This window comes from Tachypleus tridentatus, chromosome 7 (genome assembly GCF_004210375.1).
Source record: "Tachypleus tridentatus isolate NWPU-2018 chromosome 7, ASM421037v1, whole genome shotgun sequence".
In the NCBI taxonomy this organism is placed as follows: domain Eukaryota; kingdom Metazoa; phylum Arthropoda; class Merostomata; order Xiphosura; family Limulidae; genus Tachypleus; species Tachypleus tridentatus.
The window spans coordinates 109,114,267-109,138,219 of record NC_134831.1 but is presented as its reverse complement, the minus strand read 5'-3'; positions in this window follow the sequence as shown (position 1 = coordinate 109,138,219).

The following is a 23,953-nucleotide window of genomic DNA, read 5'->3' as shown; positions in this document are numbered from 1 at the left end:
TCTACTTGCTCCAATCCTAAATTTTGTTCTCAGGGCATGCCTCCTGCTCCTTCTTCTTCTTGTTACCTATATCCTGTTACTGTATCTGAAACTATGAATAATATTTTCTCCTTATCAAATTCAGCTTCTAATGGTGTAGGTGGTGTTTCGGTTAAGATTTTGAAAGCTAATGCTAATCTTTTGCACCAATTTTGACTTTTTAATTAATTTATCTTTTACTCAAGGGAAGTTTCCTAATGCTTTAAAGTTATCATTGGTCATTCCTATTTATAAATCTGGTAATATTTCTGATTTTACGAATTATAGACCTATTTCCTTATTAATACATTTCTCTAAACTATTTGAAAAATCTATGAAGATTAGAATTTTATCATTTCTTGATAGACATTCAGTTTTGTCTCCTTCTCAATTTGGCTTTCGGCCTGGGCTTGGAACGGAGGTTGCTGTTGCTAAACTTGTGGGAAGTATTACAGAAGCTTTGGATTCTGATCTTCATCCAATTGCTGTTTTTCTTGACTTAGCCAAAGCTTTTGATTCTGTTAATCATAAAATATTGTTAAATAAATTATCTTATTATGGTTTTAGAGGCATTGTTTTTGATTGGTTTTTTCTTACTTTCACAATAGAAAGCAATCGGTTTGTATCTATAATAATTATAGTGATTGGCTTACAATTAATGTTGGAGTACCACAAGGTTCTGTTCTGGGCCCTTTATTATTTCTCATTTATATAAATGATATTCTTTACCAACAGTTTTTTGGAGATATCCAAGCCTATGCCGATGATATTGCTGTTGTTTATAGTAAGCCAAATCTAATTAATGAAGCCATTATTTCTAGTGATCTTAATAAAATTAAAATTGGCTTTTCTGTAATGACTTATCCTTAAATATATCTAAATCTTTTCTTCTTCAGTTTAACCTTTATGGTGTCATTCCAGCTTTTCCTTCTATTTTTATCATTCTAGTGATTGTTATACTTACTCTAATTGTAAGTGTCCCAAATTGACTCAAGTTTCCTCTGTTAAATATTTAGGAATTATTTTAGATCGAAAATTAAATTGGCAATTTCATATTAATTCTTTAGTTAATAAATTAAAATATAGTTCTATGCTAATTTTGAACTTAGTCATTGTGCTCCTTATCATATTTTGTTAAGTGTATATTATGCTCTCTTTCAATCTTTCTTACAATATTGTATTTCAATTTGGGGTGGCACATATAAGACTTTTTAATTCCTATTCACAAGTTGCAAAAAAGTGTTTTCTCTCTTATTTTTACTCATAGGCTTGATACCGATTTCAGTAAATTTAACTCCCTCTTTCATATGATAAACTTTATTTATATTTTTTAGCTTTATCTACATTGCATGTTTCTTTTAATAGGCCTTTTAAAGTCACTTCATATTTTACACGACTTCAATCTTTTTTTCCAATTAATGTACCCACACCACGTAAAACAGTTACACTTCATCAATATCTTTATTTGGCACCTCGTATTCATAATTTTATTCCTTATAGTATAAGATCTTCTATTAATCGTGTTAATCAAAAGAAATACTTAAAACAATGGATCTTAAATACTGATGATAATATTCTGGGAACTTTATATTGATTTTGTAAGTTTTGATTTTACTTTATTATGTGTTTAACCATCACAGGACGAGTTAACTCTTTGTTGATGGTTTTATATTGATATTTGATTTTTTGTGTCTAATTTATTGCTTAATAAATTTATTATTATTATTATTATTATTATTTCCAAAGTACTACTGCATGCAGTAAAGTTACTAACTTGACCAAATTGTTTTGTTAGTCTCAAAGAAAGGTAAGATAATATTGTACTTCTTTCTTTTATTTCAATACCTATAATGTAAAAGTTAAGAATCCTCCTAAGACTACTTTTAAAGGAAGTAAATTTTTAAAAAGTACTACCACAATGATTGTACCCAGTAACCTGCCCGAAAGGTTTGGTTTTAAATTTCGCTCAAAGCTACATAAGGGCTATCTGCGCTAGCCGTCCCTAATTTAACAGTGTAAGAATACAGGGAAGGCAGCTAGTCATCGCCACCTATTGCCAACTCTTGGGCTACTCTTTTACCAATGAATAGTGGGATTGACTGAAACTTTATAACGCCCCCACGGCTCAAAGGGCGAGCATGTTTGGTGTGACGGGGATTCGAATGCCTTAACAACCTGGCCATGCCGGGCCGCTAGAAAGATACTGCCACATTGTCTGTCTACATTAACCTGGTAGAAAGGTACCACCACATTGTCTGTACCCAGTAACCTGATAGAAAGGCACAACCTCATTGTCTGTGCCAAGTAACCTGATAGAAAGGCACTACAGTGTGTACCCAATAACGTACTAGTTAACTGTTACGAATTAGTTAGTAACCTGAACCAATTTATTTAATACATTTATCTATTTAAAACCAAGCCTCGCTATTCCATTGTTCAGCTGTACAAAACATCTGTATGACATTCAGTTATCAATGTTCGTTTATTGATGTTGAATTGATTGACTAAAAATAAATAAATAAAGATGTACAGCAACAGAGTTCTTGTGAGAACAACTAGGTAATACGCTAAGATGAAAATAGAGGCAAGAATCCTCTTTCACGGCCGCGTACCCAAACCATGTAACTCAATAAATCGTCAACTTCTTATTAAAAACGTGAAAAAAACAAAGGTCAACTAATTTTTAAGCTACGTATGCAAGTAACCTTACGAGTTCACTGTCAGATATGTTGTTCAACTAACACTAACTGTTGTCACTAGTTTGAGTCAGAAATCTAAATATGACACTCAAATGAATTTCAACCGTAAACTGTAAGACACATGGAATCTATGTACATCCGGTATCAAAAGTGGGTTTAATCCTAAAAACACACAGGTATTTTAATGTCTGGAATATTTTGTATTTCTGAAGATTACCAAAACTCACACCTCATACCAGAAAAGAAAATATATTCACCTACCGAAAGCTGATCTGAAGCATGGTGACCTCCTGAATGACTGCCAGTTGTTGAAACTCCACTTAGACTCGTCCTTGAAGCTTGCTTGCTAAGTATAAACAATTAAGCAGTACAGCTGAATATTAGGTAGGCCTAAAGCAACTAGTTTAAGGTGCTACTCTTCATTTATCTTATATTTTTATGCAGATGCCACATTTTCGTTAACTATCGTATGTGATTAAACTTACACTAATTTTAATATCTTGGTTTATAGTAGCGCAACACACCTAGAACACCTGGTCTAGTTTTCATTTAACTCAAACAGGATATAAAACTCACACATGTTGAAAGTACACTTTATTCATGTTCCTTCCAATATAACGATACAAATATAATTGGTAAATCTTCCATATTGAGTTATTTTTCTTTTTCTGTTAGGTTAAGTTTTCGCACGTGTTTGAGCAACTTAATACCTGATAATTACAGCTAGAAGACGCATATAATGGGCGTGAACTACAAATTGAATGAAGGGTGTTCGTAACAGCAACATAAATCTGAATAGATAAATAAATAATAATATATATATGCAAAAACGGCTCGTTTGGGTTGAGAAAATATTTTACACAGGAGAGCGTACAACGTTTCGACCTTCTTCGGTCATCGTCAGGTTCACAAAGAAAGAGGTGACTGACCGGAAGCTGACCACATGTTTGGAAGGGGTTGTGTAACTGAGTGTCGGAATGTAGAGGGCGGTGTTAGATGTTTGAATATATAATTTTATTTTATTATATTAATATAGGTATAAAGGCGTTCCTTTATATTGGTTTATTTTTGGTTTAAGTTGTTGTATAAGTAAGGCTTCTTTAATTTTGCGTTTGTTTATGTTTGTTTATGTTTGTTTCTTTATTTAGTATTTGAGTGTTTTCTATGGTTATGTTGTGTTTATTTGACTTGCAGTGTTCGAAAACGTGTGAAGGTGACTTTTTATGTTCTTTGAATCTGGTTTCCATTTTCCTACTTGTTTCTCCAATATAGAAGTCGCGGCAGTTATCACATTGTATTTTATAAATACTGTTGGTGTGGTGTTCGTCAGTGTAGTTTTTACACAGTATAGACCTCAGTTTTGTGCCTGGTTTTTGAATAAATTTGGTATTAACTGGAATGTCACATATTGTTATTAGTTTTTGCCAAATGTTGGTTTTTGTCTGCTGATGTCGGGAATATATGGTATGCAGCAGTATATGGTTTCGAGATTTTTTTATTCGTGAGATATATTTACTTTTGTTACTTGATTTTGCTTTTTGTCTAGGTGTGTGCGTATAATGTTTTCTACGGTTTGTGGAGGAAACTTATTGATGTTGATGAAGTATTGTTTTATTTTGTCTAATTCATCGTTAATTTTATCTGGTGAGCATAGTTTTATGGCTGTGTTTATTTGGTTTCATAGTATGTTGAGTTTTTGTTTTGTTTCATGTGCTGAGTCCCAAGAAATGTATAGTCCAGTATGGGTGATTTTTCGGTGGATTTCTGTTTTGAATTGTGTGTCGGTTCTTGTAATTTTGAAGTTAAGAAATGATATTTGATTGCTTTCTTCCTGTTCACATGTGAAGTTAATGTTGGGATGTATAGAGTTAATGTGATTGAAAAAATTAAGTATGTGTTCTGTAGATTTGAATCCCGCAACCGTGTCATCTACATATCTGTAACAGTATAGTGGTGGATGTAATGCTGTGTTAATTGCTTGTGTTTCAACTTGTGTCATAAAAATATTGGCTAGAACTGGTGATACTGGGTTGCCCATGCTTAGGCCATTTGTTTGTATATAGTTTTGGTTGTTGAACATGAAGTTTGTCTTTATCGTGGTGAATTCTATGATGGTTGCTAATTGGTTGCTGGGAATGTCTATAGTTGGGTTAGGGTCTCGGATAATAGAGTTCTAAGGCTATCTTGCAGGCTTCACTGGTTGGAACTTCTGTAAAGAGGGATATAACATCGAAACTGGCCATTAAGGCTTTATGATTAAGTTGATTTAGATTAGACTTGAAATTAAAAGAGTCTTTGATGAATGAGCTGGCTGATGTTACATATTTGGAGAATGCCCATGCTATGTATTTACAAAGATTGTAATTAAACGATTCATATGTGGACATTTTTGGTCGTAATAGACAAACTGGTTTATGAGGTTTGGGGATGCCGTATATTTGTGGTGTGCGTGAGTCGGTTTTACATAGGTAGGAATAAAGTGTTTGTGAAATTGTGTTGGCTTTTTTCATTTTTAGTAGTAATTTGTTTAGTTGCGTCTCGTGTGTCTTTGTTGGATCTATGTGTATTGGTTTAAATTTGTTCGTGTCTGATAGAATGTTCTTCATTTTTTGGATGTATTCATGAAACCAAATAAACACAGCCATAAAACTATGCTCACCAGATAAAATTAACGATGAATTAGACAAAATAAAACAATATTTCATCAACATCAATAAGTTTCATCCACAAACCGTAGAAAACATTATACGCACACACCTAAACAAAAAGCAAAATCGAGTAACAAAAGTAAATATATCTCACGAATCAAAAAATCTCGAAACCATATACTGCTGCATACCATATATTCCCGAGATCAGCAGACAAATAACCAACATTTGGCAAAAACTAATAACAATATGTGACATTCCAGTTAATACCAAATTTATTCAAAAACCAGGCACAAAACTGAGGTCTATACTATGTAAAAACTACACTGACGAACACCACACCAACAGTATTTATAAAATACAATGTGATAACTGCCACGACTTCTATATTGGAAAAACAAGTAGGAAAATGGAAACCAGATTCAAAGAACATAAAAAGTCACCTTCACACGTTTTCGAACACTGCAAGTCAAATAAACACAACATAACCATGAAAACCACTCAAATACTAAATAAACAAACATAAACAAACGCAAAATTAAAGAAGCCTTACTTATACAACAACTTAAACCCAAAATATACCAATATAAAGGAACGCCTTTATACCTATATTAATATAATAAAATAAAATTATATATTCAAACATTTAACACCGTCCTCTACATTCCGACACTCAGTTACACAACCCCTTCCAAACATGTGGTCAGCTTCCGGTCAGTTACCTCTTTCTTTGTGAACCTGACGATGACCGAAGAAGGTCGAAACGTTGTACGCTCTTTTATGTAAAATATTTTCTCGACCCAAACGAGCCGTTTTTGCATATATATTTCACTACAAGTGGGTTTTCTCGACATCACCAAATAATAATATAGTATTTTAATATTTTCGTTTATCTTTCACATTTTCTGAAGATGTATAAATGAGCTTTATTAACATCCTAGATAAACTATTGTTTGCACATACACATCTACAGTTACAGAAACCGTTAACAACAGTCTCTAACTGTCACATGGTATAATGTCAGATACACACACATTTATAGTTACAGAAACCAATAACAATAGTTTACAACTGACACATCGTATATGTTTAGTAATTACATTTATTGTTGCTTTTTCAAGCCATTGGTGTTTTTTGTTTTAGTTTGGTTTTTAAATCAAGGGCGTCTCGATGCTTCGTTAATGTTAGGCCTACTTAGTATTAAAGGTATCGAAAGTGAGATATACTATATATTCGATTGGGATTGTGTAATCAGCGTAATAAGAAAGGTAATGAAATATACTTCCAATCTTTAAAAGTGAAGTTTTACAATAAATTGTATTTACTGGTGTAATTAGTTCCTTAGTTTTGTCAGTTTTCAAATATAATGTTCAATTTTAATGTTCAAATCTACCTGATCCATTAGTGACATGGCGACCGTTTATATTGTTTATTAAGATGAAGTTTCAAATACGAAGTACAAAATAGGCCACGTGTCTCGTTAATCTTATTTTGTTTCTTCATATAATTTAATAAGTTTGTTTGTTTCTGGTGAAGGGCAAAGTTACGCAGTAAAATTATATAATTATCTGTGCTGAGCCCAGCACTAGTATCAATACTTCGTTTTTAAAGTCGATAGCTATCACACTCGAGGTTATAATAAATTATGAATCAACTTGCACATGTTCATTAGATTAACTTGAGCATTTGAATAAAGTTTCAGTAGTTTTTGTAAATATTTATAACTCTTTCTATACTTTTCCCTGCATATTTGAAAAGCATTGTCAAGCACGTACAAACTACATCTGAAGAGGAATAACATGTAATCACAAATTGTTCAGTTAATATAAGGCTGCTTATATTAACATAAGCATAATACTATATGTACTTACCAATAGATGGTACACTATTAATAAACACTCTCATAGTCTTCTTTACTAACAGTTAACAGATAAAATGTGCTAATCCTCGACTAGTAGTAAAACATCACGTGGTAGTTAATCAACAAATAAATAATTGCTCGAATTACGGCACAATACCAACTAACGTTAATAATTGAAATGCGTAAATATGCAGACCTAAATTTCACCAGGAACATGGATCTTTATTACAATTTCAGTTGATTAAGAAATTAATCGCAAATAGTGTTACAGCTAGACCTAAAGAGCAGTACAATTAGAAGCTGTAATAAGTTAAGCCTAACGAGCAATATATTAGGTTGAGGAATAATTCGTGAGCGTTTTTAAATAATTTCATTCAAGCATTACATGCAAGACTATACAATACTTCAATGCATGAACACATTACACCCAAAACATTTATTATGATACTTTATTTCATGTAATACCTGGGTATGTAGTATGCATTGTTTTAAACGAAATTGCAAGAAATTAAATGCGAAAAGCAGATGGTGTCGAAAATGCTCGATTTTGTCCACTTGACAGTCCATTTAATGAGCTGAAAATGAAAGCAAAAATTAAAGACATATGAAAATCAAACACACCATCTATTAGAGCAAAAAATGATCTACCAAATGACATGAAATATTTTGCGAAAGCGTTTCATTTATGAATATATTTGTTTAACTTGAAAAAACGCTCACGAATTATTCCTCAACCCAATACTTGGAATCAGTAACAGCCGAAAAAGAAGTATGACTTTTTAATCCTAATGTTATCTGACTATACGTTCCAACAATAAAACTCTTTAGACTGACAGTTCACTGGTTTTGACTATATTTCTCTTTAAGCCTAAGTGTATACTGATTGGCTTAAAGAGTAATGTAGTCAGAACCAGTGATCTATCAGCCTAAAGAGTTTTACTGTTGGAACGTGTAGTCAGTTAGGATTAGGATTAAAAAGTCATAAAGTTGAACCAATACTCAGCTAGGCCTAAAGAGCAATATAATTAGAATAAGTAGTTAGCGAATCCTAAATAACTATATTTTTAATCTAAATTGTAGTTTTTAAACAAACAACAAGATATACAAACATATCAATCTACAGTCTCAACAATTCTCTCGTAAAAATGTAACCTGAAAAAGCTGTCCAATCTATGGTTAGTTAGAGCCCAACAGAGAATACTTGGTGTTATATTCATATTGGAAAATTGATGCCACAAAATAGTGTTAAGAGTTTTGGTCAGTTTAACAGACTGGTTATCAGAACAAACTGAATTTGGGAATGAAAGGAGATTGAGAGATATTGGCACGATAATAAAATTTCGTTATATTTAGGTCCAGAAACCATTTAATATCATATCACATCTCAGCTGAAGAAGAATGTTTTTTTTCTACAACTTCATTCAACCACCTCACCTAAGAATGGAAATTTCTTTATTCTGTGGACATATTGTTCCTTGAGCAACTTACGTTTGAGAAAATTTACGTTTAAAACATCCTTGTACAGTACAAAACATTCTATTACAGTATAGTATTGTACATTATAACATAACCCTAAACAAAATAAAATAGTATTATAAAGTGCAATACATTTCTATACAACGAAACCATAAACAACATAAAACAAAATTATACAGTACAAAACAATATTATAAAATGTAACACATCCCTAAACAATACAGTACAATATTACACAATAGAGCACAACTGTAAACAACACAATAGAGTATTATACGAAGCAGCACAGTCCTCAACAACACAGTACAGTATTATAGAATATAACAGAACCGTAAACAATACAATGGATTATTATACAATACAACACAACCTTAAACAACATAATAGAGTATTATACAATATATCACAGCTCTAAACAACACAAATAATATTATACAACACTATCCTAAACAACACAGTACAGTATTATATTAGGTTGTCCAGAAATAAATGTTTTTAACAGTGAAGTTTGGAAAAGTATAAACTAATGTTGTAAAACATGCTTTAATCAAAGTAAGAACCATGTCTTCAACATACTTTTGCCAACATGTAACGATGCTGTTTATGCTCCTGCTGTAGAAATCAGAGTTTTTATGGTCAATGAACTCCCTGAAAGCTTCTTCTGCAGCTGCCTGGTTTTGAAAGCGTTTATTGTTCTAAAAGTTGTCAAAGTGTTTGAAAAAATGAAAATCTGTAGGGGTAGGGTCTTGAAACTAAGGTGGGTGAGGCAGATTCCCAAATCGTTCAGTTTTTGGAGCGTCATCCTTGACAGGTCTCATAACGCTGATTTGGTTAACTTTCAGTCAGCTCATGCGGAACCCACTTATCCAACTTTACGTCTTTCCAGTCGCACTCAGGTGGTTCACAATGCTTAATTTGCTTGTGTCTAGTTCTTCTGCAAGCTCACATACTGTTGTGCGAGGGTTTGACTGCTTCCTTTAATGTGTTTTCATCTAAGAATGGCTTCCTTCCACGACCCTTGTGGTCTTCAAGACTTTCATTTTCATGTCGAAAACTTTGGAACCAATACTAAACTGAGTAACAGATCCATGGTCCAATGCCTGGTTAATGTTCCGTGTAGTTTTGGTAGCTTCTCGTTCAAATTTGAAGTTGTAGAGGAAAATCAGACGGAAGTCCTTGTTCACACTGCCTTGGGGGTTGCGATACTTACTCTGAGTAGAGTCGAAACAGTAGACAAGAACCGTATACAATACAAGGCATTATTATACAATACAACACAGCCCTAACCAATAGAATGTAGTATTATACAATACAACACAACCTTAAAGAACACAAGAAATTATTACACAATACAAATAAACTCTAGAGAACAACATAAGACAGGAATAACGAGTACAATACAGTGTTACAGAATACAACACAGCGTTAAGCGACACAATACAATATTATACAACGAAGTCCTAAACAACATAAAACAGTATTATACAGTGCAACACAGCCCTAAACAGCACAACACAAAGGAACTCAAAACAACATATAACAGTATTAAAGAGTACAATGCAGTATTATACAATGCAACACAACCCTAAACAACAGAATACAGAATTATACAATACGACACAACCCTAAACAACAGAATACAGAATTATACAATACGACACAACCTTAAACCACACAATACACAATTATATAACACAGTACAGCCTTAAAGAACACAAACGACCTTAAATACTGAATTTCTCTTGTATAAACACAAAATGGAGAAACTAAGATAGGAAAATCGTAAAACACCAGAGAGACCGGGCTTTCTCATTTTTAAACTATTTAAAACTCTTATAATAATACATGATACAAATATAACTATTATATTAGTACGAGTATTTTATTTTAATTGACGTAAAATAAGATTAATTCTAAATCTGATCCCAGCAAGTTTTGAACTTATCGCAAAAGTAACCGAAAATTACTTTAGCTTATTAATACACAGACGAAATGAATTTGAGTTTATTAACATTAGAATGCTTTGTTTCGTCAGTTTGGGAACTTCACTTTCAAAGACATTTCGACCCTAATCCCCTTGTCATCTCACGAGGTTCAGTTCACTTAGATTAGTGCTAAGCACATGTATTAAACTAATAATGTAAAACAATCTTTATAATTAAAGTATTATTATAAGAAATAATTAACATTTAAAAAGTAATGATATCATTTTTAACAAATTAGCATGAAAATACTGTTAATAAATTAACACTCGATTTGTCTGTTACGAAAGTAATGTGTGTGCACATGCGTGTACAGATAATAATGTGAGCACGCACTGTCAAAATAAACAAAAAGCTAGTATCATTATAATAGACTTTGAGAGTCCCTCAAGACATTTGCCATGAGATTGAATACAGGATTTCTAGTATAATACAAAAAACTATAATCACTGAAAGTGAAAGTTCTGATATTATAATTCTGCTATCAGTACATCTCATAAACATGCACAACAACAATTTTACTCAGAAAAATAGTGCAAGCGTCAGCCTGCGCCAGAGGTTTAGAAGTCTCAACGAACAAGGCAGTGCAACAGTTCTATGAATGAAGTAATAACAAAAAATAGTAGCTGGTAATATCTTTTATTAACTATTTAGTGAAATAACATTAAAAATTCGAACTTTCAAAAGGTCTTACAGTAGGTCCTAGAACAATGTTATAAGTTTTTGTTAGATACTATTAAATACAACATAGATTATCTAAAGGTTAATTTAAAAACGTATACAGAAAAGTGTTATTGTCGGATTGAAAGACTGTCGTAGAAGTAAGAGTACGATCCTGTGGATTGGCAGGCGTCTATAATTATGAATTGTTCCCATACCGTTCAGGTGTATATAATTATGAATTGTTCCCATACCATTCAGGTGTATATAATTATGAATTGTTCCCATACCGTTCAGGTGTACATAATTATGAATTGTTCCCATACCGTTCAGGTGTAGATAATTATGAATTGTTCCCATACCATTCAGGTGTATATAATTATGAATTGTTTCCATACCGTTCAGGTGTACATAATTATGAATTGTTCCCATACCGTTCAGGCGTATATAATTATGAATTGTTCTCTTATCATTCAGGTGTATATAGTTATGAATTGTTTCCATATCGTTCAATTCTCTATGAGGTGAATTAATCACTTTTTTGGTTGCATTTAATGTTCTTCTCAAATGTCTAGTAACGACTGCCAGATCTCCACATGAATAGTGTGTTTCCATCTTTACTCTCTCTATTCTTAGTGTGTTTCCATCTTTACTCTGTCTATTCTTAGTGTGTTTCCATCTTTACTCTGTCTATTCTTAGTGTGTTTCCATCTTTACTCTGTCTATTCTTAGTGTGTTTCCATCTTTACTCTGTCTATTCTTAGTGTGTTTCCATCTTTACTCTCTCTATTCTTAGTGTGTTTCCATCTTTACTCTGTCTATTCTTAGTGTGTTTCCATCTTTACTCTGTCTATTCTTAGTGTGTTTCCATCTTTACTCTCTCTATTCTTAGTGTGTTTCCATCTTTACTCTGTCTATTCTTAGTGTGTTTCCATCTTTACTCTCTCTATTCTTAGTGTGTTTCCATCTTTACTCTCTCTATTCTTAGTGTGTTTCCATCTTTACTCTGTCTATTCTTAGTGTGTTTCCATCTTTACTCTGTCTATTCTTAGTGTGTTTCCATCTTTACTCTCTCTATTCTTAGTGTGTTTCCATCTTTACTCTCTATTCTTAGTGTGTTTCCATCTTTACTCTCTATTCTTAGTGTGTTTCCATCTTTACTCTGTCTATTCTTAGTGTGTTTCCATCTTTACTCTCTCTATTCTTAGTGTGTTTCCATCTTTACTTAGTGTGTCTTTTCTCTCTATTCTTAGTGTGTTTCCATCTTTACTCTGTCTATTCTTAGTGTGTTTCCATCTTTACTCTCTCTATTCTTAGTGTGTTTCCATCTTTACTCTGTCTATTCTTAGTGTGTTTCCATCTTTACTCTGTCTATTCTTAGTGTGTTTCCATCTTTACTCTGTCTATTCTTAGTGTGTTTCCATCTTTACTCTGTCTATTCTTAGTGTGTTTCCATCTTTACTCTCTCTATTCTTAGTGTGTTTCCATCTTTACTCTCTCTCTATTCTTAGTGTGTTTCCATCTTTACTCTGTCTATTCTTAGTGTGTTTCCATCTTTACTCTCTCTCTATTCTTAGTGTGTTTCCATCTTTACTCTGTCTATTCTTAGTGTGTTTCCATCTTTACTCTCTCTATTCTTAGTGTGTTTCCATCTTTACTCTGTCTATTCTTAGTGTGTTTCCATCTTTACTCTGTCTATTCTTAGTGTGTTTCCATCTTTACTCTGTCTATTCTTAGTGTGTTTCCATCTTTACTCTGTCTATTCTTAGTGTGTTTCCATCTTTACTCTCTCTATTCTTAGTGTGTTTCCATCTTTACTCTCTCTATTCTTAGTGTGTTTCCATCTTTACTCTGTCTATTCTTAGTGTGTTTCCATCTTTACTCTCTCTATTCTTAGTGTGTTTCCATCTTTACTCTCTCTATTCTTAGTGTGTTTCCATCTTTACTCTGTCTATTCTTAGTGTGTTTCCATCTTTACTCTCTCTATTCTTAGTGTGTTTCCATCTTTACTCTGTCTATTCTTAGTGTGTTTCCATCTTTACTCTGTCTATTCTTAGTGTGTTTCCATCTTTACTCTGTCTATTCTTAGTGTGTTTCCATCTTTACTCTGTCTATTCTTAGTGTGTTTCCATCTTTACTCTGTCTATTCTTAGTGTGTTTCCATCTTTACTCTGTCTATTCTTAGTGTGTTTCCATCTTTACTCTCTATTCTTAGTGTGTTTCCATCTTTACTCTCTCTATTCTTAGTGTGTTTCCATCTTTACTCTCTCTATTCTTAGTGTGTTTCCATCTTTACTCTGTCTATTCTTAGTGTGTTTCCATCTTTACTCTGTCTATTCTTAGTGTGTTTCCATCTTTACTCTGTCTATTCTTAGTGTGTTTCCATCTTTACTCTGTCTATTCTTAGTGTGTTTCCATCTTTACTCTGTCTATTCTTAGTGTGTTTCCATCTTTACTCTCTCTATTCTTAGTGTGTTTCCATCTTTACTCTCTCTATTCTTAGTGTGTTTCCATCTTTACTCTGTCTATTCTTAGTGTGTTTCCATCTTTACTCTCTCTATTCTTAGTGTGTTTCCATCTTTACTCTCTATTCTTAGTGTGTTTCCATCTTTACTCTGTCTATTCTTAGTGTGTTTCCATCTTTACTCTCTCTATTCTTAGTGTGTTTCCATCTTTACTCTGTCTATTCTTAGTGTGTTTCCATCTTTACTCTCTCTATTCTTAGTGTGTTTCCATCTTTACTCTGTCTATTCTTAGTGTGTTTCCATCTTTACTCTGTCTATTCTTAGTGTGTTTCCATCTTTACTCTGTCTATTCTTAGTGTGTTTCCATCTTTACTCTCTCTATTCTTAGTGTGTTTCCATCTTTACTCTCTCTATTCTTAGTGTGTTTCCATCTTTACTCTCTCTATTCTTAGTGTGTTTCCATCTTTACTCTGTCTATTCTTAGTGTGTTTCCATCTTTACTCTCTCTATTCTTAGTGTGTTTCCATCTTTACTCTGTCTATTCTTAGTGTGTTTCCATCTTTACTCTGTCTATTCTTAGTGTGTTTCCATCTTTACTCTCTCTATTCTTAGTGTGTTTCCATCTTTACTCTGTCTATTCTTAGTGTGTTTCCATCTTTACTCTGTCTATTCTTAGTGTGTTTCCATCTTTACTCTGTCTATTCTTAGTGTGTTTCCATCTTTACTCTGTCTATTCTTAGTGTGTTTCCATCTTTACTCTGTCTATTCTTAGTGTGTTTCCATCTTTACTCTGTCTATTCTTAGTGTGTTTCCATCTTTACTCTGTCTATTCTTAGTGTGTTTCCATCTTTACTCTGTCTATTCTTACCATCTCTCGCCTACTGGGTCTTCTCTTTCACATGTATTCCATCAAGTCTGTGGCCATGAGGCAGGAAACACCACAACTGGGACTTTTCTACCTATAATTTAGTCAGCAAGTCCAGGAAACACCACAACTTTTCTACCTATAATTTAGTCAGCAAGTCCAGGAAACACCACAACTTTTCTACCTATAATTTAGTCAGCAAGTCCAGGAAACACCACAACTTTTCTACCTATAATTTAGTCAGCAAGCCCAGGAAACACCACAACTTTTCTACCTATAATTTAGTCAGCAAGTCCATGAAACACCCCAACTTTTCTACCTATAATTTAGTCAGCAAGCCCAGGAAACGCCACAATTTTTCTACCTATAATTTAGTCAGCAAGCCCAGGAAACACCACAACTTTTCTACCTATAATTTAGTCAGCAAGTCCATGAAACACCCCAACTTTTCTACCTATAATTTAGTCAGCAAGCCCAGGAAACGCTACAACTTTTCTAGCTATAATTTAGTCAGCAAGTCCAGGAAACACCACAACTTTTCTACCTATAATTTAGTCAGCAAGTCCAGGAAACACCACAACTTTTCTACCTATAATTTAGTCAGGAAGCCCAAGAAACACCACAACGTGGACTTTTCTACCTATATTTTAGTCAGCAAGTCCAGGAAACACCACAACTTTTCTACGTATAATTTAGCCAGCAAGCCCAGGAAACACCCCAACTTTTCTGCCTATAATGTGGACAGCAAGCCCAGGAAACACCCCAACTTTTCTAGCTATAATTTAGTCAGCAAGTCCAGGAAACACCACAACTTTTCTACCTATAATTTAGTCAGCAAGTCCAGGAAACACCACAACTTTTCTACCTATAATTTAGTCAGCAAGTCCAGGAAACACCACAACTTTTCTACCTATAATTTAGTCAGCAAGTCCAGGAAACACCACAATTTTTCTACCTACAATTTAGTCAGCAAGCCCAGGAAACACCACACCTTTTCTACCTATAATTTAGTCAGGAAGCCCAAGAAACACCACAAATTTTCTACCTATAATTTAGTCAGCAAGCCCAGGAAACACCACAATTTTTCTACCTATAATTTAGTCAGCAAGTCCAGGAAACACCACAACTTTTCTACCTATAATTTAGTCAGCAAGTCTGGGAAACACCACAACTTTTCTACCTATAATTTAGTCAGCAAGTCCAGGAAACACCACAATTTTTCTACCTACAATTTAGTCAGCAAGCCCAGGAAACACCACACCTTTTCTACCTATAATTTACTCAGGAAGCCCAAGAAACACCACACCTTTTCTACCTATAATTTAGTCAGCAAGCCCAGGAAACACCACAATTTTTCTACCTATAATTTAGTCAGCAAGTCCAGGAAACACCACAACTTTTCTACCTATAATTTAGTCAGCAAGCCCAGGAAACACCACAATTTTTCTACCTATAATTTAGTCAGCAAGCCCAGGAAACACCACAACTTTTCTACCTATAATTTAGTCAGTCCTGTCAGTCCTTCTCTGTTTTTTTTATTTTATCTTTTCCCTGATAATTTATTTCAGTTTTATTGTTATTATTATTGTTCGTTCTTTATCTTCATTTACTTATAATCAAATCTCCACTGGGAGTTCTATGATAGATCCTATAACGACTCGTTTTCTATTTATCTGAACTTTGTTCTTTCTTAAATCTCCAGTCATTCTTGCTCTATGTTCATCGGTTAAAATCCTTTCGTCATTCAGAACTTTATTATTTCAAAGTTCTCACATGCATAATATATGTTGACAGGAATCCTGACCACTCCGGGTTCTGTCCAGAATACTGTCATATTTCTTTTCGTCTCCTTACAGGTCTTAAAAAAGAGTTTCTATTTTTTCTAATACCAAGTGTGAGCTGTACAATGGTAATAAGACACCGCCCAGACGGTAAAACACTGTAATGGCCCAGGATTCCTGGGCTTAGGAACCACACGAGTTTTTCTTCCTTAACTTTTAGGCGTGCAATAAAAATCAAGAATTAGAGAGAAACTAGCCCCCGCTAGTACAGCGGTATGTTTACGGATTTGCAACGCTAAAATCAGGGGTTCGATTCCCCTCAATGAGCTCAGCAAATAGCCCAATGTGGCTTTGCAACAAAAAACACAACACACACAAGGAAACTAATTTTATTAAAGTAACAGACAGGAGGGGGAGGTGTGATTTATCTTCACAGTTAAAAAGCTGAGAAATCTTATTTAAACTAGGGTTTTTACCCTCGTAATAATTTCTGTGTTAGAGAAACTTGTCTTTTGTTACACACTAGAAAAAGCACCGACATTTCCTTTGGTTACTACATAAAAAAAACAAATGAAAATTTAAATATGTAAATGCATGATTTATCAAGGTGATGTTCACGAAACGCAAAATTAAACAACCTTGCACGTGAGATTGTCACTTCTAAAAATCAAAAGCAAAAAAAATCCGTAATTTCAATTTTAGACAACGCCACGTGCTTTAGTATTAAGTTTGAATTTTAGGCGGACTTTGTAATAGTTCAAAGGCAAGAGGTAGAAAAACGCCCTTCTTGGCCATGGAAACACCCATTTGATGAAATATCTGAGAATTATTTATTTTTGTTTATTTCCAAGTATTTGGAAGTTAAAAGAAAATAAGTGACGTCAAAATTGCTACATATAATGGAAGCACGTGCTATCCTGTAGCACACGCTACACTTTAAAAAACATTGAAGTCCTCTAGTGGTAGGTTGTCATACTAAAGGTTGAGTGATGTATATAACGGTACAGTCGACATTACGAGATATAAATCTGATTGCTTAATTTTCATTCTCATATCCTGTCTCAAGTTACCTAAAACATTAATTTTCAATTCCAAACCTTGTTCTTACCACATCGTAGAACATGAATCAAGGTCGAAGCAGAAACTGACCAAAGAAATTTTGGGTGGGAAACCACTTTATTAGAAGTTAAGTAACGTGTGTGCTTCCCAAATATACAATTCGTCAGTTTTTGTATTGTGCTTTTAATAGTCAATTTGCACCGAACAGATGCTTCTCTTGAGTGAAAATTTCCTTAAACCATGAAATAAAAATGCCGCATCAACCAGTTTCAGCTGGATAGTATTACATTTCTTAAATATTATGCACTTATGTATATACATTAATCTCAGTTTAAGCGAACCACGTTTATCTGGACCTAGATAGCTTAGTAAACTTATAACTGTTTACATGCGAATGTTATTGGTTGTCAATTTTATTTTTTTATGCTCGTTCTACTACCAGGGTAATATTAAATAAAACGAATTGTAGAATGAACTAGAATATATGCATTCTTAACGAATTCATTCACCATTACCAGTAAAATAGAAGACTAACATATCTCTATCGACTTTCGCATAATTAAAGATTACAACGAAATATCTTAACCCTTAAACAACGGCAATGTTGTATGTAGTTGCATCAATTGATGATATCCGCTTTTTAAGAGTTAAATCTGAGAAATAAAACTATTTGTAACGCTTCACAGAAGCGTCGGTGTGGATTCCTGTCCGTGGTGAGGGGACCTGCCATTGAAGGTTCTGTTCTTTCAGTTTACCTCTTCTGTAAAACTATTTGTAACGCTTCACAGAAGCGTCGGTGTGGATTCCTGTCCGTGGTGAGGGGACTTGCCATTGAAGGTTCTGTTCTTTCAGTTTACCTCTTCTGGGATCTAAGTATTCACCCATGTGTAAACGAATTAATGGAACAGAACGTCAGATTAAAAGCGACTTCATCCCAATGTTAAGTATCGTAACTTACCACCCAAGGCTTATCCTGGAAGTTGTGGAGACTGTGATACCGGGAACTACGCTATATTTAAACCCTCACAACAGGTTTTGGTAGTCGTTACAAGCGTCTCGTATGTGCTGTCGTACCAAAAGGGCCGAAAAGAGCTGTGAAGACATTATTAAATAAACAACGTGTTTTCCTCTGCGTAGATTCCTGTACCTGGTGAGGAAACCTCCCAGAGAAGGTTCCGTTCTTTAAGTTTACCCCTCTGGGAACTGAATATCCCACGTATTTTACTGTGCGTAGCGAGCCGCGACGGGAGGAGAGGATCCTTGGTAGTTGAATGGTCCAACCCTAACACACCACTTTGGCCTTGAATTCCTGCAGACAGGCGGCCTTGGGGGTGCCCCCCAGGATCAATCAGCTGGTCCAATTGGACTAGAGTCAACCAAGTGCCAGTGTTGGATATTCTCAACAGATGTTGTTGGCAATGTTTTTAATGCTGGTGTTTGAGTATAGTGCTTACGAAATCACGGCGTTGCTGTAATGTCCTTGTTTGGCATTGTAGTGCGTCCCCTCGTAGGACTCCATGGTGGGTGGGGTCAGTAGGCATCGAAACATTCCTTTTTTATAATGGATCCCCCGAATAAAATAGTGAAAAAACAGTTCATAGGTAAACGACCACGTATTAAATTCTGAGCAGCAATCTTCAACAGTTGTAACACTTGAACTTCATTTTCTTATACTACATTCTCTTTCAGACAAACCTTTAGAGAAAATGTCTCCCTTTTTCATTCAGAAGGGACTATAGGGATTTGCTGACTCTTCAGAGTCAGTCAAAATACTTCGCTCTGATGACATATTGGTAGAAACAGCCACATTTAAACACAGTGATCACCTCTTGCATTCAAAGGTGATTGGGGATATACCCATTGAGGTTACTTCCTATGCTATTTTGAACTCGTCACAAGGAGTTATTATTTAGAGGGATTTGAAAATCTTCCCCGAGTCGGAGATTCTCCGTTGGTTTCTCCACCCAAGGAGTTTCTACAGTGGAGCGTGTCTCCACTCACAAAGATGAAATTATGACGCCAACAAATTCAAGTACACATGAGTAAAAATGGCCACTTTGATACAATGGAACTGTCCAGATTTACATTCTAATCTGGATGATAGGAATTATGACGCCAACCAATTCAAGTACACATAAATAAAAATGGCCACTTTGATAAAATGGAACTGTCCAGATTTACATTCTAATCTGGGTGACATCAAAACATTGATTGCTTCCTACGATCCTGAATGTTTTTCCTTACAGGAAATATTTCTGAAACTTCCTGATAGTCCCCTTTTGGTAGTTTTCTTTGTACAGGAATGACAAGTTGTGTATTGGACGAGTGCTTGAAGGGGTGGAACGGTTGGTTGATCAACATGTGCCCACCCTATTTTTGCCACTCGACACACCCTTGGAGGCCGTAGCCATCCGTGTTTCCTTGGTCGTACCATCACTGTTTGTTCTCTCTACCTGTCTCCTGAAGAGACCTATGATTAATCAGACCTTGATTCTTTCGTTGAACAGTTGTTATCTCCCTTTTTAATCGTGGGGGACTTTAATGACATAATCCCCTCTGGGGCAGTGCTGATATTAATAGGAGGGGTCGCTCTGTAGAGTGTATGTTCTCTGATCACAACCTTTTCTCTTTTCAATACTAGTTCTTCTACTTATTTTCATGCACCTAGTCAGTCCTTTACTGTTATTGATCTCTCAATTTGCTTCCCTTCTCTGTTCTCCCATTTTTCATGGAGGGTTGACAATAATCCGTGAGGCAGTGATCATCTTTCTGTAATATTGAGATACACTGGCCGTGTCGATGTCACCCGACCCGCGTGCCCTGGAGGAAGCTGGATCAAGCAAACTGGCTCTCTTTCACTGCTCTTGCAGTGTTCCTGCCATTGTCTGTAAGCCACTAATAGATGACTGTGTGGCACCAGTGACTGACTGTATGATACAGGCAGCTGCTCAGTGTATTCCTAAAACTTCGACATGTTTTCCACGATATCCTCATCTGTCGTGAAATCCTGCCTGCCACATGGCACGGAAGGCTCAAAAACGGGCGTGGGATACTTTTCGTAGGTATCCCACACCCTCGAACTGCACCGCTTTCCAGCCGGCTCGTGCACATGCTCGGCGGGTAAGACGTTAAAGCCGGAAGGAATCTTGGATTAGGTTCACAACTGGCATATCTTCTACCACCAGTCATATGAGACAAGATTCGAAAGGTCAATGGGCAATAAAATTCTGTCCCCCTGTCAATTTTGCTCTTTGATGGCCAGGAAGTACCTGATACACGGAGCATCGCCGATACTCCAGGTGAAAGCTTTTTCTGCATATCCAGCAGTTATGCTTCTTCCTCCACCTTCTTAGCCACCAAGACTCGCGCAGAGCGATCACCTATTTCCTTTTGAGATGATTGTCTCTTTGACTATAATTGTCCCTTTACACTGGTGGAACTAAAACTGGCCCTTCATCGGCATGGCAGTACATCGGTTGGACCTGATGATGTACACTATGATATGCTGCGCCATCTATCTCCTGCTTCTCTTGCTATTCTTCTGATTGTTTTTAACCGGTTCTGGAAGGAGAATGTTTCCTGATGTCTCGCACCAGGCTATTGTCCTACTTTTCTCTAAGCCTGGGAAGGATCCCAAGATTCCTTCAAACTACTGTCCAATTGCTTTGACGAGCTGTCTCTATAATACCTTAGAGAGGATAGTTAATGCTTGTCTTGTTTGGTTCCTTGAATCAAACAATCTCCTCTCGCCCACCCAGTGTGGGTTCCGACGACAGCACTGTGGACCACCAGATTCGACTTTAAACGTCAATCATAGAAGCCTTTCTGAAACGACATCTTGTATCAATATTCTTTGACATTGAGAAGGCTTATGATACAACATGGAGGTATGGCATTTTGCGAGACTTCCATATATATGAATTACGTGGCCATTTGCCCATTTTTTATTAAAAATGTTTTAACTGACAGGAGATTCCGAGTTCGTGTAGGTTCGACACTTTCCTGTTCTTTTCTACAGGAACTTGGAGTCCCTCAGGGCTGTGTTCTGAGTGTCACACTTTTCAGTATAAAAATTAATGCCATCACTGAAGAAATCTCTCTCACTGTTGCAAACAGGCTCTATGTCGACGACTTTCACATCTCATGTCAGTCGTCAAACATCAGTAATATTGAGCAGCAGCTACAGACTGCCTTCAATCGTTTAATGAAGTGGACCACAGCAAACGGTCTTAACATCTCTCTCTCTAAAACTGTTTGCATGCACTTTTGCCACCAACGGGGTATTCACCCTGATCTTGAACTCCGTATTGGGGAAACTGTGCTGCCTGTGGTCCCTGAGACAAAGTTCTTGGGGCTTATCTTTGTTCATAAGCTGACTTTTATACCACACATAAAGCAGCTGCGGGTCAAATGTACAAGAGCATTGAACATCCTCAATGTCCTCTCTTCCACCACTTTGGGAGTGGTTTGATGTTCTATGCTAAAGTTATATCGTGCTCTTATTCGATCGAAACTCGACTATGGATCACTGGTCTATGACTCTGCCACGACCCCGGCTTTAAAGATGCTGTACTCCGTTCATTATCAAGAACTTCGACTCTGCACTGGGTATTTCTGCATTTCCCCAGTTCAGAGCTTATACATAGTCTCATGAACCTTCTTTGCACCTCTGCCGTTTGAAACTGTCTTTACTATACGCTTCGAAACTTTGTTCCTTACCAAAGCAACCCAACTGGGGTTGTGTTTTCCTTTCTCGGTGGGCCATATTTTTTTCAGAACATACGATCTACCATTCCTCCTTTTGGCCTTCGTATCCAGGCGCAGTTGGGTGAATTTGGTCTGTCCTTGGATAACATTGCTGTATCTACTGTCAGCCCATCCCACCATGGCTTCTTACAGTCCCCAAATGTGACCTATATGCTAAGTCATCTGAGGAAAAACAGGTATTCCCGATTGGAAATGCTGTCTGTTACTTGCTTAACAACTTTCGAACCATCATCCCATTTGTATTTATACAGATGGTTCGAAATCAGGTGACTGTGTAGGCTCTGCCATGTTTTGTTGTAGTTCGGTGGTTGCGCGCAGAATCCCCTTTACAGTTTCTGTGTTCACTGCTGAACTGTACGCTATTTCTCTTGCCCTGGATCACATAGAAGCTAAGCAGTACTCAAACTGCACTATTTATACTGACTTGCTTAGTTCTCTACTGGCTCTGGAATTGCTTCACATTGGTTCACACCCTGTTCTCATCAATATTTAAAACTGACTGGCACATTTCTCTGTAACATCTACTTCTGTCCAGCTTTTCTGGATACCTGGCCACGTTGGTATTCGCAGGAAGGAGCTCGCCGACACTACAGCTAAATCTATCTGCTCTGGCACTATCACCACTGTGCCTGTCCCATACATGGACTGTGGTCCTGTATCGAAGGCTCGGCCCCGTGCCAGCTAGCAGTCGACTTGGAGTGAGCAACATGAAATCAAGCTTTTCCAAATAAAACCCTATATTGTACTTTGGCCGTCTTGCTTCCGTAAGGATCAGAAAGAGGAAGTTGTTCTAACTAGACTACGCTTGGTCACGGTTTTTTAATGTGTTTTCTTTTGTCTGGGACTAGTGCACCAATGTGTAGTGTGTGTAACACTCAGGTCACAATAAGCCACATTTTACTGTCTTGTCGTCGTATGACTCTCAACGATGGCACCATTTTAAACATGTTCTGTTCCTAGGTTTATCCATAACATTAGACAGTGTTATTGGTGATGGCAACACTGTCTACCTTGGAAATGTTTTAGTTCTTTTAAAAACCATTAGTCTTTTTAGTGCTATTTAAGTTTTTTATAATTTATACACTATACTTTTGTAATGTGATTCCCTTTTAAGAATCAAAGTCCATCTAATCTGATTTGAAATTACAAAATGGTCGTAACGTCAAACAACTCAGAACCAGAACTGGAAAGGCCAACTTCAGGTGACTGACGGTGGTTTTTGTACTTACCTGTTAGTCTTCCTGGTGAATTGTGATAATTATGCTACAGAAAGCCCTCTACAACTAGTATTACTGTAGTTTTTCTCTCACTGCTGTAGACTAGATATAAAATTGTATTTAATGTTATTTATGTTTTAATTCAAATATTAAACTGTTTTGAACCTTGATTCATTTTTATGAATTTTACTTTAATTTTAACTTTAACCGGATGTTTGACGCAGATAGCCTTGTTGTTTTGCGCCATAAAATGCCAAACCAACCAACCACAGAGGACCACAGTCATGCAACACAACTCTGGTTTATACTCCAACTTCCTCGTTTGTCATTGGTTTGTTTGTTGTTTATTGAATGTGATAAATGGTTTTCATAGCTGTTGACGTCAGTAATTTGACTAATCCGGTTATTGTTTAGAATATTCTTGCATACTTCTCACAGATGGAAGGTGTGTTGGT